General features: G+C 41.4%; 1 protein-coding gene across 6 annotated transcripts in view; it reads left to right on the top strand.

Moving 5' to 3' along the window:
• The first annotated feature begins 1,787 nt into the window (after window positions 1-1,787).
• The window catches only part of SYTL2 (synaptotagmin like 2), a 53,058-nt gene continuing 39,834 nt past the window's right edge, over window positions 1,788-15,011 (top strand). For 2 of the 6 annotated variants that reach the window (XM_051779191.1, XM_051779189.1), the window contains exon 1: window positions 1,790-1,862. The gene's annotated coding sequence lies outside the window, so the exon portion shown is untranslated. Of the gene's footprint in view, window positions 1,863-6,967; window positions 7,281-15,011 lie in introns of those variants that run through there. The other 4 variants (XM_051779190.1, XM_051779187.1, XM_051779193.1 and 1 more) reach the window with 4 other exon arrangements.

Raw genomic sequence — 15,011 nt, 5'->3', positions numbered from 1 at the left:
ATTTCAAGAACAAATCACTAGAGTAAATGTGAGTAGGAGAGAGCACATATATATTTTAACAAACACAGTACACACCCCGTACACAGTTTCTCAGCAGTCACCTGCTACAATGCTGGAGACAGCTGCCACCTGGAGCTTCCTTGCAGCAAGGAAGCTTTTCCCTAAGCTTGGGTCCTAAGTCCTTGTTTAAAGGGGCAATTGTTTGGGGCAGTTGGGTACACCAGACTCATCAGTTCCAGCTCTATCCAGCAGGGGCCAAGCGTATCCACAGCTGCCAGCTGATACAGTGTGTCTGGTCCTAAAATGCTGTTTTACCCTGACCTTCCTTCTTGTTCTTTTGGACTGCTGTGAGAGGGGAAAAAGAGATATTTTACACAAGAGAAAAATATGCTCCATGTATTAAGGATGTCAAAAGGGCCCCCAGTTCTAATTAGGTGATATTTACTGATCTGCACTGAACAGAATTTCATTGTAGGTTTGAATAGATATGGCTTAGTATGCTGCACTGGGATGAATAAACAGGATATGTGGATAAGAGGTGCTTGAACTAAAATTATCAAGGGGAACAAGCAACTTTTAAGCTTTCACAAGATCTCCAATTCACTCTGATCCTCAGGAGCTGAATGTAAACCTTATTAAAGGCTTATTAAGTCACAATTTTACTGGATAGTGCACAAAAAGCATGCTCTGGTCCCTTATTTTGTCATATAGGAAAAGGAAGAGCCATGTATAAAATGCACAAAATTGAAAAGACATGTAATTTACCAAACCTTTACACCAATTTCCTCTAAAAATTGTTTCACCACATCCAAGTTTGTGTAGGAAGTGAAACATAAGAATTTATGATTAGCAGGAAGCCAGGGCTGATGATCTAGGGTTTGGAAGTGAATGGGCTCAGAATGGGAACACAGTGGGGAAGTAATTTGAAGCAGAGCTGCTGCAAGTGAGAACCAAGCCAGGTCACCGGCCAGCAGACGTGGGCAAGTGGCACACGGGCTGCCCTCAGGGCACAGTGGCAAGCCAGAGACAGAAATCCTCCAGTTGCCCCAAACCAGAACTAAATCAATTAAATCAAGGGCCGCGAGAAGAACATAAGTAAGGGGAAAATACCACCACATCAGCTCTCCACGTGCCAGGGATCGGTGCTGTCTCCCTGCTCACAGAGGGAGGGAGTCTGGCTTCAGAAACCTCCGTGGTGCCTAACTGCTGAGCAACAGGCGCTGAGACGGGAAGGTCCCGGCATCCCATGAAATGACGGCATATGTATTTTGTGCCACTAATTAAACAGAAAAGCACTTACAGCGGCTTCCTGGATAAACAGATGACTGAAACCTCTGTTATCTCTGCCTGTATCTTTACTGCAAACAGGGGCGTATGTTCACACCTCTAGGGTTGCCCGTCACCAGGTAAAGTGAAATACCGACCACTGTCCCCCCAGGCAGCTCGTCAAGTCGAGGCAATACTCCCCTCATGGCCTTTGTGCGGAGTAGCCACTGTTCGCTGCGGAGCTCCTGCCTCCACGAGAGGTGCCCGCTGACACCGGCCCTGAAGACCTCCCAGCCTCGCCGGCAGCGTCCCCGCCCCGGTGGCTGCCGCAGGTGACACGGGCGGGAGCGCGGCCCCGGCAGGGGCGGGCCCGGTGCGGGGGGAGCCGCCCCGCTCGCAGGGACGCGGCGCCGGCATTGGCCCGGCACTGGCCCGGGGCGGCGGGACGGGCTTTACCTCTCCCTGTGCCGCCTCCTTTCCCTCAGACAAGCTGGGAGGAGGCGCGGGGCTGCGGCTGCTGGCGGGGACCGGGTCACCGGCGCTGTCTCCGGCCGCAGGGAAGCGCTGGGGGAGCCGCGGAGGGGGCGGCAGGAGAGGTGAGGCTGCCCTAAAACGGGGCTCTGGAGGTAGGCGGGGAGTGTCTTGTAAATGGAGTGACTCGGAGTCGAAAAAAGGGCATAGAAGCCACCCGCGCCCGCAGCGCCGGGATAGCGTGAGGGCGAGTCCGTTGTCCCATGAGGAGTCCTGTCTCCAAGCCTTGGGCAGCCGGGCTGGTCCGGAGTAGTTTTGTGCCGTGGTCAATTTGCAGGGCCCGTTCACCTGCGGTCTGGGGAACTCTCACAGGTGTCTCACCGGCCCGGCCCCGGTTGCTGAAGAGCCGCTTGCCAGAGGTTTTCCTCAGATTCGCGCTCGAGAGCTCCTCGCCTGGGGACGCCGTGCTCCAGGACATCCCGCTGCTGCCGAGGGGAGCTCCAGGCCCCTGTCAGGGGCTGAGAGCCGAGTAACTGTCAGAACTTACCTGCGCCGAGCTCCTGTAGCCTGCTATAATGAAAGGACTCTCTCTATTTAAAGAGAGCGCTTAGATCTCAGCTGAGAGATGTTAATGATCTTTGTGTAAATAGTAAACACTTATATTTCAAAACACTGAATTATTTGCATCTTCAGTGCTGTCTCTGGAATGACTTGCAGAGTTGCTGGCCCTAAAGTTTAATGCACTCAGTTGTATCTTTCCTGTGTAAGCAGAAGGATCTGTTTATGAGATTGCCATTGCAGGATGAAGGTTGCCTAAATCTGGGGACAGACTGTCAAGTGACTAGTATTTTTGAGCTTCCTCAAAAAGTGTAAGGGGAAGGGAATTAGAACAAGTTGTCGTGGTGCATTCCACCATTCATTTACGGCACATACTTGATGGGATGCTCTGAAAAGAAACTTGATTTTATTTACTAAAAGAAGTGATCAAAGTGTTGCAACAAAACATTTGTGCATTTATTAGAGAATTTATCAGAGAATTGAAGCTCTCTGTGATGGAGTGTTTAAAAGACTGATGAAACAAACCACTTTATTTAACTTGTATACAGCAACAATGCAGCTTTCCAGTTATTAGTTCTTAATTACCATCAGTCATTATCACTACATTTCCCAAACAGTTCTTAGCAATCACACATGTAGCAGTAAATCTAGGAGTACACAATGCCCTGGAGCTGATGCCCTACATTTAGCGGTGATGACTACACTTCTTGATGGTTTGTTTCAGTTGTTGGTGTCCAAGTAAAGCACTTGAGAGCTCCTTGGCAAGAGAAGCTGGAATCAAAGTAAGCATTTTGTGATTTTAATAAATTACCATCCTTCTTTCCTAGTTGTGAATGTGTTATGCACCTCTGCTACTGCCCTGGAAGAAAAGGGGGTGATCTCATCAGCCTTTCACATAGATCATATTATTTGAGGGAGTAAGCTTACCCTAGTGTTACTAGGCATCTTTCTTATTTGTTTTGCAGGGTTATTCTGGTTTTATCAGATGTATCTCTTCTTCATTCTGCAGTTTTATTTTAGTTTCATCTGACAACTTTCCTGCCCATTCTACATCCTTTGTTCTTATCTTGCAGACTGTACTATTTGCACATGCTTTACTGTGCACTATTTGGACAAGTATACTGCAAGTCTCTGTTAATTTGTGGTTGTGTGTTATTTATATATTTTATGTATACTAAGTTATAAAATAGTGCTACTACTGTTGCAGTGTTAAAAATGCTTATACACTGTTACCAATTACCATATTTTAGTGTGCTTATGTGTAGGTGTAAGGCAAGGAAATAAGCATCTTGTTTACTTTGCTTCGACCTTGTATGTGCAGGTCTCTACTTTGACTGTAAGGTGTGTTCTTGAATTTCCTGAAGCTGTCATCGGACCTGTCTCTTGTTAAAGAAACTTTCCTCCAGCATCTCTTGCAGCCCAAAATAATGTATTATCAGTCTTACTGTCAGACTTTTAAAATTCAGTGAAATAGGTCTCATGTTCTTGTTTCCAATGCTTACAAAGGCCAACGTAAACAACACTCCCTTGTCCCCAAAAATGAATGACAGAAAAGTGAATTCATCTTTTCTGTAAAGTACTGGATAGAGACCATGGGCAGGTATTCTCTGGAGCGAACTCCTGTTGTTCTGCAGGAGGTACTGGCCAGATTCCCAAGTGGAAATACTGCTCCAATTTAGTACTTGGAGAAAACCTTTGATGCTTGCACAGAAGGTGAGATTTTAACAGTTGCATCTAGAAAAAAGGCTTAACCAGGAAAGCAGTAGGATGAAGTTAAAGAAAGGACTTCTCTTCTACCCTGTATTGTTTCCTGTGCTCATGACAGATAGGAATTTTTCAAACAAAAAATCTAATAAGAAAACATTATTTGCAAGGAGGCACAAAACCAATTCATAGTCTCTCTGTAGGGAAAAGAATGTTTAATTTTATTTTTTTTAAAAAATGATGGTTCTGTCCTGTGGAAATCACTCTTCATTCAATAGTGACTTGTTTTGAACCATAAGTGAAGACTTTTTTTTTCTCTGCACAGAAAGTGCTTTTCACCCAGGATAGCTGACTAATGAATGACTACTGAAAACAGTAGGCAAACTTCTGGTGCTTGAAGTCAGTGCTTCTAGTGCTGTTGCATTTCAAGTCGACTTATCTGGGTTACTCATAAGTCAACTTAAGGAGGCTCCTTAGTTTGTTCTTCCAATGCCAAAACACTTATGCTTTATTATATGTTAAGCCACTAACGTTGCAGTTGCTGTATTAGCATTCTCCAGTCCTTTGGCTTATTTGGGCATAAAGTAAGTGACAGCTGATTTCAGCAGACTTATTCATGCTTCATTCTTGTGGTAGGGAGTCTTTCCAATTCATCTGGGTACAGCAACTGGCTGTGCTAGATTCTTACTTCATGTTATAAGGTTTCCTTTCTGTATGTAATTTGACTCTGCTTATTAAATTGAGAGCAGCAAAGGGAAGAGATATATATGTGAGGAAGAGGAAAAGAATATTTCTTCCCTTTCTTTATTTTACAGTTCTTTATCTGGATGATATTGCCAAACTATTTTTGGTCTGAATCCCACTCAGTATCCTGTTCTATACACAAAATTAATTATCAACGTAGCAATTTGTTGCCCAGAGAGATTGTAGACTCCTCATTCCTGGAGGTGTTCTAGACTAGGCTGGATGTGGCTCTGAGTAACTTGGTCTGGTGGAACATGCCCCTGCCCATGGTAGGAGGGTTGTAAATAAATGATCTTTAAGGTCTCTTCTAACCCAAACATTTTTGTGATTCTATGATCCTAATTTTTTCCCCTCCATCTTGCTATGCTCTTTTTCTCTGTAGTATAAATCTTCTTCTAAAAGTAAATTTTTCTTTCTCACAGTCAAGGAAATTTTGTATTTCCTCTCTCTCTAAATATGTCTGAGTATAAATAAAAATAAAGGTAAGAAGAAAGGAAATGCTTATTTGTGGAGTAACTATCAGAACAAAGTCCTTGATTAACCGCCAGGTGATTTTGTTCTACAAAAGTATCAAACAGTATTGGTAAAAATCTCTATGAAGTTGCCTGCCCAGTGACTGATTCTGGCTGACTGATAAACTGACAGAGATTTACTTCTGTACAGGCTGGATGGACTACAGTTAGCCTGTGTAATCTCAGCCATGTAGCTAGTGGTCCAGTAGTAGGTCAACATAATCAAGATCTCCTGGGTTAGAAATGGTTGTCCACCATCTGCTTGTGGTTAAAATCTATCACCAATCTCCTCTAATGAATTTAAGTGGCTTGTGTGATTAAGAAATAACATTAAAAATAGAAAAAGGGTGAGGCCCCAAAACTCCGTGTAATTGCACTTAAGGCACTGTAAGCAAAAGGTATGTGTCTAAGTCCTAGGCAGAAATCTATCAAACAGCCAGAAGCAGTGAGCCCTTGACCTTCTTTTCTGGCCTGACCACACAAAACATTTTTTTAGTCCTGGGATAACTTATGTTAGTGGAAATATCATTGATTTTACCTTGCTTCATAGTGATTACATTACTTCTCTGGAGGTTAAGAGATTTGGATTAAAAATTAATACCCTCACATTACTCTCCTGTTCCCTCTGCTCTACTAGAACTGGACTGCAATGTAGTCAGGAATACAGGTCTGTCTAGATGAGGAGGGAAGTCAGAAGAGAGCCTGATTTTAGTTGTACTGGCCTGACTGAGAGAGAGCATACCTGGCTTCCTATTTCTGCTTGCAAGGTTGTGACATCACTTTAATAGTCATTCTGTGGGGTCTAATCCTTCGTAGTTCAGCCTTAGGAAGTGTCAAGAGATAACCCAAGGGAAGATAGATACGTATCCATCAAGTGCACATCCCTTTGTTCACCAAAACATATGACAGTCTCTGAAGGGTTTGCTTGGTTCAGTGGTCTTGGGGGCTCTGGATTTGGCTGCTTCCTGGGTATGTGCTGTAGCTATTGGGCAAGCGAGCTAACACCTTGCATAGCTATGCTCCTAAAGAATGAGCCACTCCTGCAAAACTAAATACCTCTTCAGGGACAGGCCTTATACTCCAAGCCCCAACTTCATACAGACCCTGAACTCCTGATTTTGCTTCCTGTGCATGAGAAACAATTTCAGACACAACCTTTTGCTCCCCCTCTCCTATTCCTGTGCTATTCAACAGCATTCATAAAGCAAATCCCATTCATGCAGCGCGATTTGTCACCACACCTCACTCAGCTCAACTGAAGGCTGCTCCAGAAAGTGTTCCCTGCTTTAGACTTCTCACGAGTAGAAACTTGGTTTAACTCTTGCCATGCCCTTTTAGGCTTTTCACATCACAGTGCACCTTGCTTTTCAGTTCCAAAGTGCTCTGTTCATATCTGGCCATAAGTATTCAGTGAAACTGGTACCAGTCAGAGAAAAGACAGTTTTGCACGATACAGCCCAGCCCAGCAGTGCAAACAATCTTGTGAGTGAAGTTTTCATGGCTGATAGACTTCCTGTTTTTCTTGCAATTTAATATTGGTACTAAGGAGGACTAACGTTGCTGCTGGCTGGTTTCAACTTAGCCAGAATGATCCTGACAGCAGATGGAATTTTCTTATCAGTTAAAATGTCGTTACTCATGAGAAGATGAGTGATTTTTTTTTTTCTCAATAGGGAGCTATAGTGAGCTTTTTTAACTTATCTATTAAAAAAACCCAACAAACAACACAACAAAACAAACCAACCAACCAAACTTGAAATAAAAACTTTGTTGCAAAGGTTAAGTTAATTTTGGACTGAGATGAGATCTGATTCTGATAAGCCTATGTGGAGGCTGCAGGCTAACTGTTTTTAACCATTTTAATTTTTAACTTATCTGGAAACTTTGCCACAGTGCTTTTTCCCCCACCTCACTCTTTGGCTTACTTATTGCTTCTATGACTTCAGGACTCCTGAAGAATATTCTCTTTCCTCTAGCAGCTGATTTCTGCCGGTAATTGGATTCTGTGTAAGGCCCTGTTTTCAGGTGGGTTTATGCTTCAGTTACTATGACAAGGACCGGATTAATTGACGCAAGCTTTCTCAGTAGCCTCTGGATTATATAATTTATTAGGTGGGTAATTTTAGCCTTCAAAACTTGCATGAGTGTCTAAGGTGAGTGGTTAGTCATTTTGTGAGAAAGGACAGCCAAAGGGCTTGTTTTGTTCGCTGGCTCTTTGTGCACATTAGTAATCAGTTAAACAGAGCTGTAGTTACAATAACAAGGCTGGTAGCTGAAAAGTAGGGGGGCTGCAGTGACAAATTAGGGTGATTTAGGTAAGGGATTATTTTGTTTCCCACAGCTACTTATTTATGCAGTTAATTGCGTCTGAGACTGATGGAGCGTCTTTTGCAATGTTCTGTGTGATCCCAGGTTTGTGTTAGGCTACAAGCAAAGGTGCTCTGGTGAAGCTGAGATCAGTAGCCTCTGCCAGGGGAGTCAAAGGTGACATGAAATGTTGCCCTCTTGATTTGGAAGTTCTACGCTTAGCCTGTACCACAAAGCTGTATCGTGCACCCTCCTGCAGAGGAAATGTGCTACCAGCAGTGGCCTGAGCAGATGGCTGTGACAGCGCTTTAGAGCAGATCAAAGAGATGCATAGAAGGGGCAACTTGTTAACCCACAAGTTCCTAGTTTGACAAACATAGTGGAGGAAAATCAGTCTGTCAGTGATGGTGGCTGTCCTTGTTCAACTAACTCATCACCTTGACTTCAAGGAGTGAGAGTGGGACTCACAGGGCTGCAACAGATGCTGACTAACAGAATCGCATAATAGTAAGATAGAAAGCATCAGAGAAGTCATGTGCATAGGCTTTGAAATAAATATCTTTCAAAGTTTCTTCAGATATTGTATACTTCACTCTTCCAATTGGTGTTCAAGGCTGAAAAGTAAGTATCTGACTGCAAATACACGTCTGCTATTTGTAACATGAATTTCATCAGTGCTGCTAACCTCTCTTGTTGGACAGCCTGCATTAGCAAAGAATCAGAGCTACCCAGTGACTTTAAACTGCAGTTTGGTTCTTCATCTTCAGATAGAAAAGATTATCTAACCAAGATGCAGGAAGTGTGTCACTTCCCAGTAGCCACTTACAGGAAATACTTGTTAATTAGTCACAGTTTTGTACACTTCCATTCTCCAATAGTACAATTTCTGGAAGAGAATCCTAGCTAAAAAGTACCCAATGCTTGCTGGAGAGCAAGGAAGAAAGGTCAAGGTAGGATAGCTCTCCTAAGTCTCCAATATCTAAACTCACCAATTTTGTTCTTTAGCCTTTTTTATAATTTTTTGTTTTGTTTCCCCCTTGCTTTTTTTTTTTTTTTTTTTTTTTAAAAGACTTCCTAGTATATAACAGATGTTTGTATTTGACTTGCATTAGTGCTCATTAGCCTTTTTGAAGAACGGGGCAATGGAATAAAAGGAAAGGGATTTGGCAGCTCCTGGTTCTACGTAAAACTTCTCTATGGAATGCTGCAACTGAGAGAAATAGCAGGTACATTTTGCATCCTGCAATAAAAGTTTGTGAGAAGGGAATGGAGGTGCTGTTGTCCCATTCTCACTGTTATCTTTCACGCTGAATCCATATGTTTAAGGTGGCGAGTGTCCAGAAGAAGAGTGTGAGCACTTCTTTTCTGTAGAAAAACAAGAAAGGCCTTGGCATCTTAATAAAATCTTTGAAATCTCAAGGTTGACTGTTTTTTTCTTTTTTTTTTTTTTTTTTTTTTTTTTTTCAGTGAAGGAGGAGAGGGTGGGCAATCTTTTGGCTGTTTCTTATGGAACTTCCTTGCCAGAATTGGAATCTGTCTTGTAATTATGTTGGGAAAACATTCAGAAAGAGCTAGCCTTTAAAAGCAGAAGTGTGTCAGATAATCATATGTATGGAGAGGAAACACTTCCCAAAGTAATTGGTCTGCATCTGATCTCTTTTAAAGGTTTTAGTGTTTTACTTAAATCTGTATTCAAACAAGACATAGAGCCATGCTCTTAAGCTGGACCTTGTCTGCATCTGAAGCCAATGTTGACATGAAGAATGAGAAAGTGACAATGGGAACTTGAGTCTTGTGAGCCCCTCAGGCTTCTGCTTTTGGAAGGAGACTAGTCCCTCTGTAAAGGGAGATGAGAATATTTGTTACCCAAATGGCAGTGTTCTACCTTCAGAGATCTAGAGGATTGAGTCAGCTTCATTTCTATATTTCAAGTCCCTTATCTTGAGGAGATATTCTTTGTTTTTTAAGTCTTGATGAAAAGCATTAGCAACTAGAAGAATTAAGTTCTTTTAAGTGAACTGTTACTAATTCAATCAATGCGCCTACTGGAACTAAACCAGGACAAAGTTCTAATGATATGATGTGCAAGGAAATATAACTTGATTTGATGATATGCTGATGTTATTGATATTAATGTGGTGGAATTTGTAATTTTGAAGATTCTTGACGTTTATTTTTTTTAGTAGTTTTATACTTGTGGCAATGTGAAATAAATGGCATGATATCTACAGTTTGTCTGGCAGTGGTCACGGGGAAAAGAAATATTTAAGTGTGTTTCTCTGTGGCTTCTCTTTAACTTATGAGCCTCTTACTCCAGAGACCACATCCTCTTAATACCGCTGGCCTAATGATTGTATATCATAATAGGTATAGAGATTGACATTCTTAGGCAGCACTGCCAGTATCCAAGACCTATGAAAGAAATGGCAAGCTGCCATATATGATTAGAGGGATTAGACCACAACCAAAGCAAATTATTCTATTCTCTTCCAATATCCAGTTGTTAACTTTTATCCTCTTTCTGTTATTAACTCTTCTTCAGAATAAATTGTCCTTATAGTCTTCCAAGTGATGAAGGTCTTAACATCTTACCAAACAAGAATAAAATGAAATCACAGGGAGACTCACGTGGACCAGCAAATCAGACGTTCCTGGAGAAAAGAACTTTTCTCAAGTGTTTGTTTTACTTCAGCTGAATTTCTTCCTCTTTCAGCTGGTTGAACATCATTATGTAAGGCTGTCAGTGAAAGTATCTTAAGTCTGCAACTATCTTACAGGTTAAAAGCAACAAGGATCATTTTGATACTGTTGAGCAAGGGTAAGGTGTGAGCAAAGCTTGTGCATAATTTTTAAATTTTTCCCTGCTGTGATTGTTTTGAGTGGTTATCTGGCCCTAGAATTGCAGATAAGTAGGTTCTTTTTGTTAACCGGAGAACAGATATGCTTATTACTGGAATAAAATGAAGCACTGCTGTGTTAATAAGGCAACATTGGAGTTAGTCTCACCATAGATATCCCCCACTTCTGCAGAGTTCCCTGTTCCACCAACACTCCCTACTATACGAGCTAGATAAGAACTTCTCTACCTCCCACTGACTAAACATACATATAGGCAAATACTATTCCCTAAATTAACGTCTGAGACTGTTGGAAATGTGATATGCTGTGTATGCTGTAGTGCTATAATTTTGGAAATGCTCTGATAACACTTCTTGTAAGAGCAGCTGGATTGGCTACAGACATGCATATCTTACTGGATGATCTTTTCCTTTCTGCGTCTTCAAGACTTAAAATGACAACAGGCCTTCTTGTACTTGTTTAATTCCACGTCCTTACCACTGTGGGCAACTGTGTTTAAAACTCCCTTGAATGATGACTTAAGTCCATCTTCAAAGTTAATAGCTTTTCTTTCTCCACTGCATGAACTGAAATCCATAATCCTCTGATCTTCTGCACAAATATGTTCATGACCATTTGTGCTTGTGCCAATACTCGCATTTGGCCAAATTAGCTGTTCTCCCTTAATGGGATTTACAGAAAAATTATATTCTTTAAACCTGGGATGGTGCTGAGTTACCTATGAATGTAGTGCACTGCTTAAATATCACTGGAGAATGACATTTTTTCAGGAGACTGTGATGACTTTGTTGTTGCAAAGCTGTATCTTGTAGGGCTCATAGTCAGAGGTACTGTTACTGCCTAATGTGACCTCCCAGGTTTGCAGGGGCCAATTCTGCAAAGTTCTGATTGCTCTTAGTGTTTCTCTCTGCCTCCTTGCTTCAAAATAAAGGTTTATTATTTCCTGAGCATGGGTGTAGGCCAAACTTCATTACTTCTGAGATTGAGTCTCTCTGTAGATGCAAATTGTTATATTGCACAATTCCATTTATCTGTCTTCCTCAGCTTCTTCTTGCTTTATGTGTGGACTTCCAACTCATCTTCCTTGCTAGTGCTAATATGTTGTAGCAGTGGAGAAATAAAGTTAGGAAAATGTGTAGCTTTCCAATGCGTAAACCCAAACACTCTTATTTTTAAGAGCCAGTAGGTTACTTGTAGCTGAATGTTTTACGGGGTGAAGATGCGTACAGTGGAGAGTTGCTGATCAGCCAGGCCTGAAGGGTAGTTGTGCAACTGAAGGAGTTGGCACAAATAGGTGTGTGAAGCAGTGAGAAGTGTAGGATTGGCTGTCACCTTCTTCCTCTTGCTAGAAGGCATTGGCTGCAAGACAGATTGTCTGAGCAAAGCTCTAGCACTTAGGACCACTTGGAAAAGTAGGTTTGCAATATAAATTTAGGATATTATGCGGTTTCTGCATGCAAAAGGAAATCTTGCAGGTTTAAATGGAACAGCTGGTTCTGGGATTTTCCTGCTTGTTTTCTGATCCTACTGGTGAACTCAATGTCAGCCATGGCAAACTATTCCAACCTTTTCCTTGCCTCTTTCATTACATCCCATAGTATACACTGAGTAAAAGCTTTAAAATATAAACTATATTTTAGTACCTCTTACTGTAACATCCATTACTGTTCAGAATATAGTATTCAAATTAACCTTCCCCTTTCATATTTGGGACAGAGGGGCTGGGGGGAGAGGGGGACAAACAGAGCTCTCTGTAGGATGAACAAGTTTGTAGATAAAGTTGTCTTTCTGTTATGATTTCTGTTCTAGAAAATGTGAAGCCTTACTTCAAAAAATTGAAAACTGCCTGAGAGGTTTTGAGAAATTTTGCAAGATGAAATTTTTGGATGAGAGACTGGCCTAAACCACTTGGAAGCTGTGAGCGGCTTAACAGTGTGTGTAGGGAAAACTACATTTTGAGTCTTCTTTCTGTTTCTTTTATTGACAAAACACAGAAGCTTTCATGCATGAGTAACATAAAACATAATTTTAGATTCCTGTTTATTACAGGGATTAGAAGCCTTTCATAAAAGGGAACATTTTTGTGTGGTTTCACTTGAATTTAAGGCTTAAGAAAAAAATCATGCCAAATTTGCCATGTCTCACAAATGTTAGTCTATAGCACATGAGTGCTTTTCTTCAGAAATCAGTCAATGTGGTATTTCTATTGATTTCTGTGATTTAATGAGTTTGACACAGATCTTTCAGTCTTATTTGAAACTTGTGTCTGAAAACTTTCCTGTCAAAGAAGAGCTTCTCACTGAACTTGCAGTGGTACCAAGCAAACTGTTGAGAATTATCAGTTCTTCCTGGCTTGTATAGAAGCTTTTAAGAGAAAAGATTTTTAAAAGAAATAAAATAATTGAGGTTGGATTGATGGTAATGGCTGACTTAAGAGGATGAAGGCATTGACTTTTATTTTATTTTTAAATTAGCCTTAGATTTTATGACAGGTGCTACACTTTAAGCCAGCAATTTTTCCCGTCTGTGTTTAGAATCAGTGCTAATAATCTTTTGCAGAAAGCCAACCTTGCAGTAACTTGTATCAGCCAGTCTCATGAGACTGGCTAAGTACATCACAGACAGAAAGAGGTTTTCTTCTCGTTCATGAAGATATTAAAAATCACTCTAGTTTCAGTTTGTGACTGGTATAGTTCCAGTGACTAAAGCATTTATCATAGTAAATTGTGATACAATTTGCACTATGTGGATGGTACACATTAAAGGAGGAGAAAATACTCTAACTGATTGTTACTAGTTTTTTCTACTAGCTGCTTAATAAGTGAGATCAGGGGCCAGTTTTTCAGGTACTTGAACATGGCTTAATGAAGCATTATGTTCTTAGCTTTGCAAAGGAATCTAAAGGGTCTCAGCTGCACTACTCAGGACCGGGGAAGCTTTTTATCGTAATCTGAGGTGGGAGCGAAACCATCTTCTGTGGTGCTATGTAAATCTGAATACAGGATGAGTGCAAGCAGACCAGGAAATCAGAGTTCATGTAGGATTCTCCTCTGAAGAGCTCTGAGGAGAATGTGCTTCAGTTAAGACAGACATAATCACTATGTTAAACTTGGTTCCACAGTTCACAGAGCTGTGTTTTGCTCTGTTGTATGATATCTACCAGGAAAAAATGGTGAAGAGGAGCCTGCCAGGGTAGGAGGTATCTCGATATCTTGCCTCTCATTGAAAACAAAGTGGGAGTGCAACCTTAGTTGAAGAAACTGCTCTACAGAGTAATGGTATCTGAGAAGTTTAGTAGCAGTGCAGCTTGCTGTGACCTCTCACAGCCTTTGTGGATGTGCCCTTGCAAACTGCTGTTCATTTGGGGAGAACTGAAGTTCTGTTTCCACTAGTTTAATTGATTTGTGTACTGAGAGGCATCAGTGAACTCTGCAGCCTGATCAACTCTTTCTTTTAGATTTTTAAATTAATATAATTGGACAATGTAACACTTCTTCCAGCCTTCTTTAACTTAAAGACATGATGTTTTTCCCTGCAACAGCTTTCTTGCAGACTTGATTGATCTCGGGCAGGAATCTTGCCCAATTTACAAGAAAAATCTTTGATAATTCTAGTTCATAGCTGTCCATGATTTGCAGCTGCAACATAAAGTTATGTGACTGTCGTTGGCTGTGCCCTTGCCATTCAGCCAGCATCCAGGGCTTTGGATTAACACTGCAGATGCTGCTTGGTGTGGAAAGTTTCCGCATAATAGTTGAAACAGGTATCCATACTTGTTCGTAAGATGGAGTTCATGCTGTTGTGGATACTCAACAAATTTAGGATTGTTATGTTTGTCCGTAGCCCTACAGTAAGCACTTTTCACTTTTGTCTAATTATAAAACTGTCATTTTATAAATGTAAATGAAGTTACAGAAGGCAGGTTCTTAGAGATCTTGTTACATCAACCTCATGGAACAAAATCACAATGAGAATCATGGAGAAAAATATGGCAGCCGAACGTGACCACCTGCACAAGGTGGTTTGGTGTTGGAATTGTCGGGGGGATAATCATAAACATGGCTGCAGCTGCCTTCCAGATATGCAAGAAATGCCATTATTTTTAGAAATTAAGTTTCCCTTTGAGTGCTGCCAGTGCCAATATCGTTTTAATCACCTGGTTGACACCTGTAGCCCAGGGGAGCAAGCGTAAGGACTTGAGCCTGATTTTAGTGCTTGATATGATGTCAGCATCCTGTCTGCCAGATGTCTGTCATCCTGTCTGTCAGTCCACAAGGGCCCAAGGAATACACCCACAACCCTGAAGGGCTGTGATTGAGCTGCCTAATGCAGAGACCTGTCCAGTAAAAACATCTCTTCTCTTCTGTCTCTCACCAGGTTTGGCACTAGGGATGCTTCTGAGACTTACATTAAATTCAAGCTATTTATTTTTTCTCTGGCTTTATTACACTCATGGTTCTGTAATCTTGAGGCATTAAGACAACCTACCCCAGACACAACTGACTCCCCTCCCCAACCCCACGTCCTTAATTTCTCTGAGATTTTTTTGAGGAAGACATTTTTGTCTTTGACAGTTGGAATTGCCTTGTA

Source organism: Manacus candei, unplaced genomic scaffold (assembly GCF_025592945.1).
Source record: "Manacus candei isolate 608988 ecotype Guabito, Panama unplaced genomic scaffold, ASM2559294v1 h1tg000014l, whole genome shotgun sequence".
Classification (NCBI taxonomy): domain Eukaryota; kingdom Metazoa; phylum Chordata; class Aves; order Passeriformes; family Pipridae; genus Manacus; species Manacus candei.
This window is presented reverse-complemented; position numbering and strand designations above follow the sequence as displayed.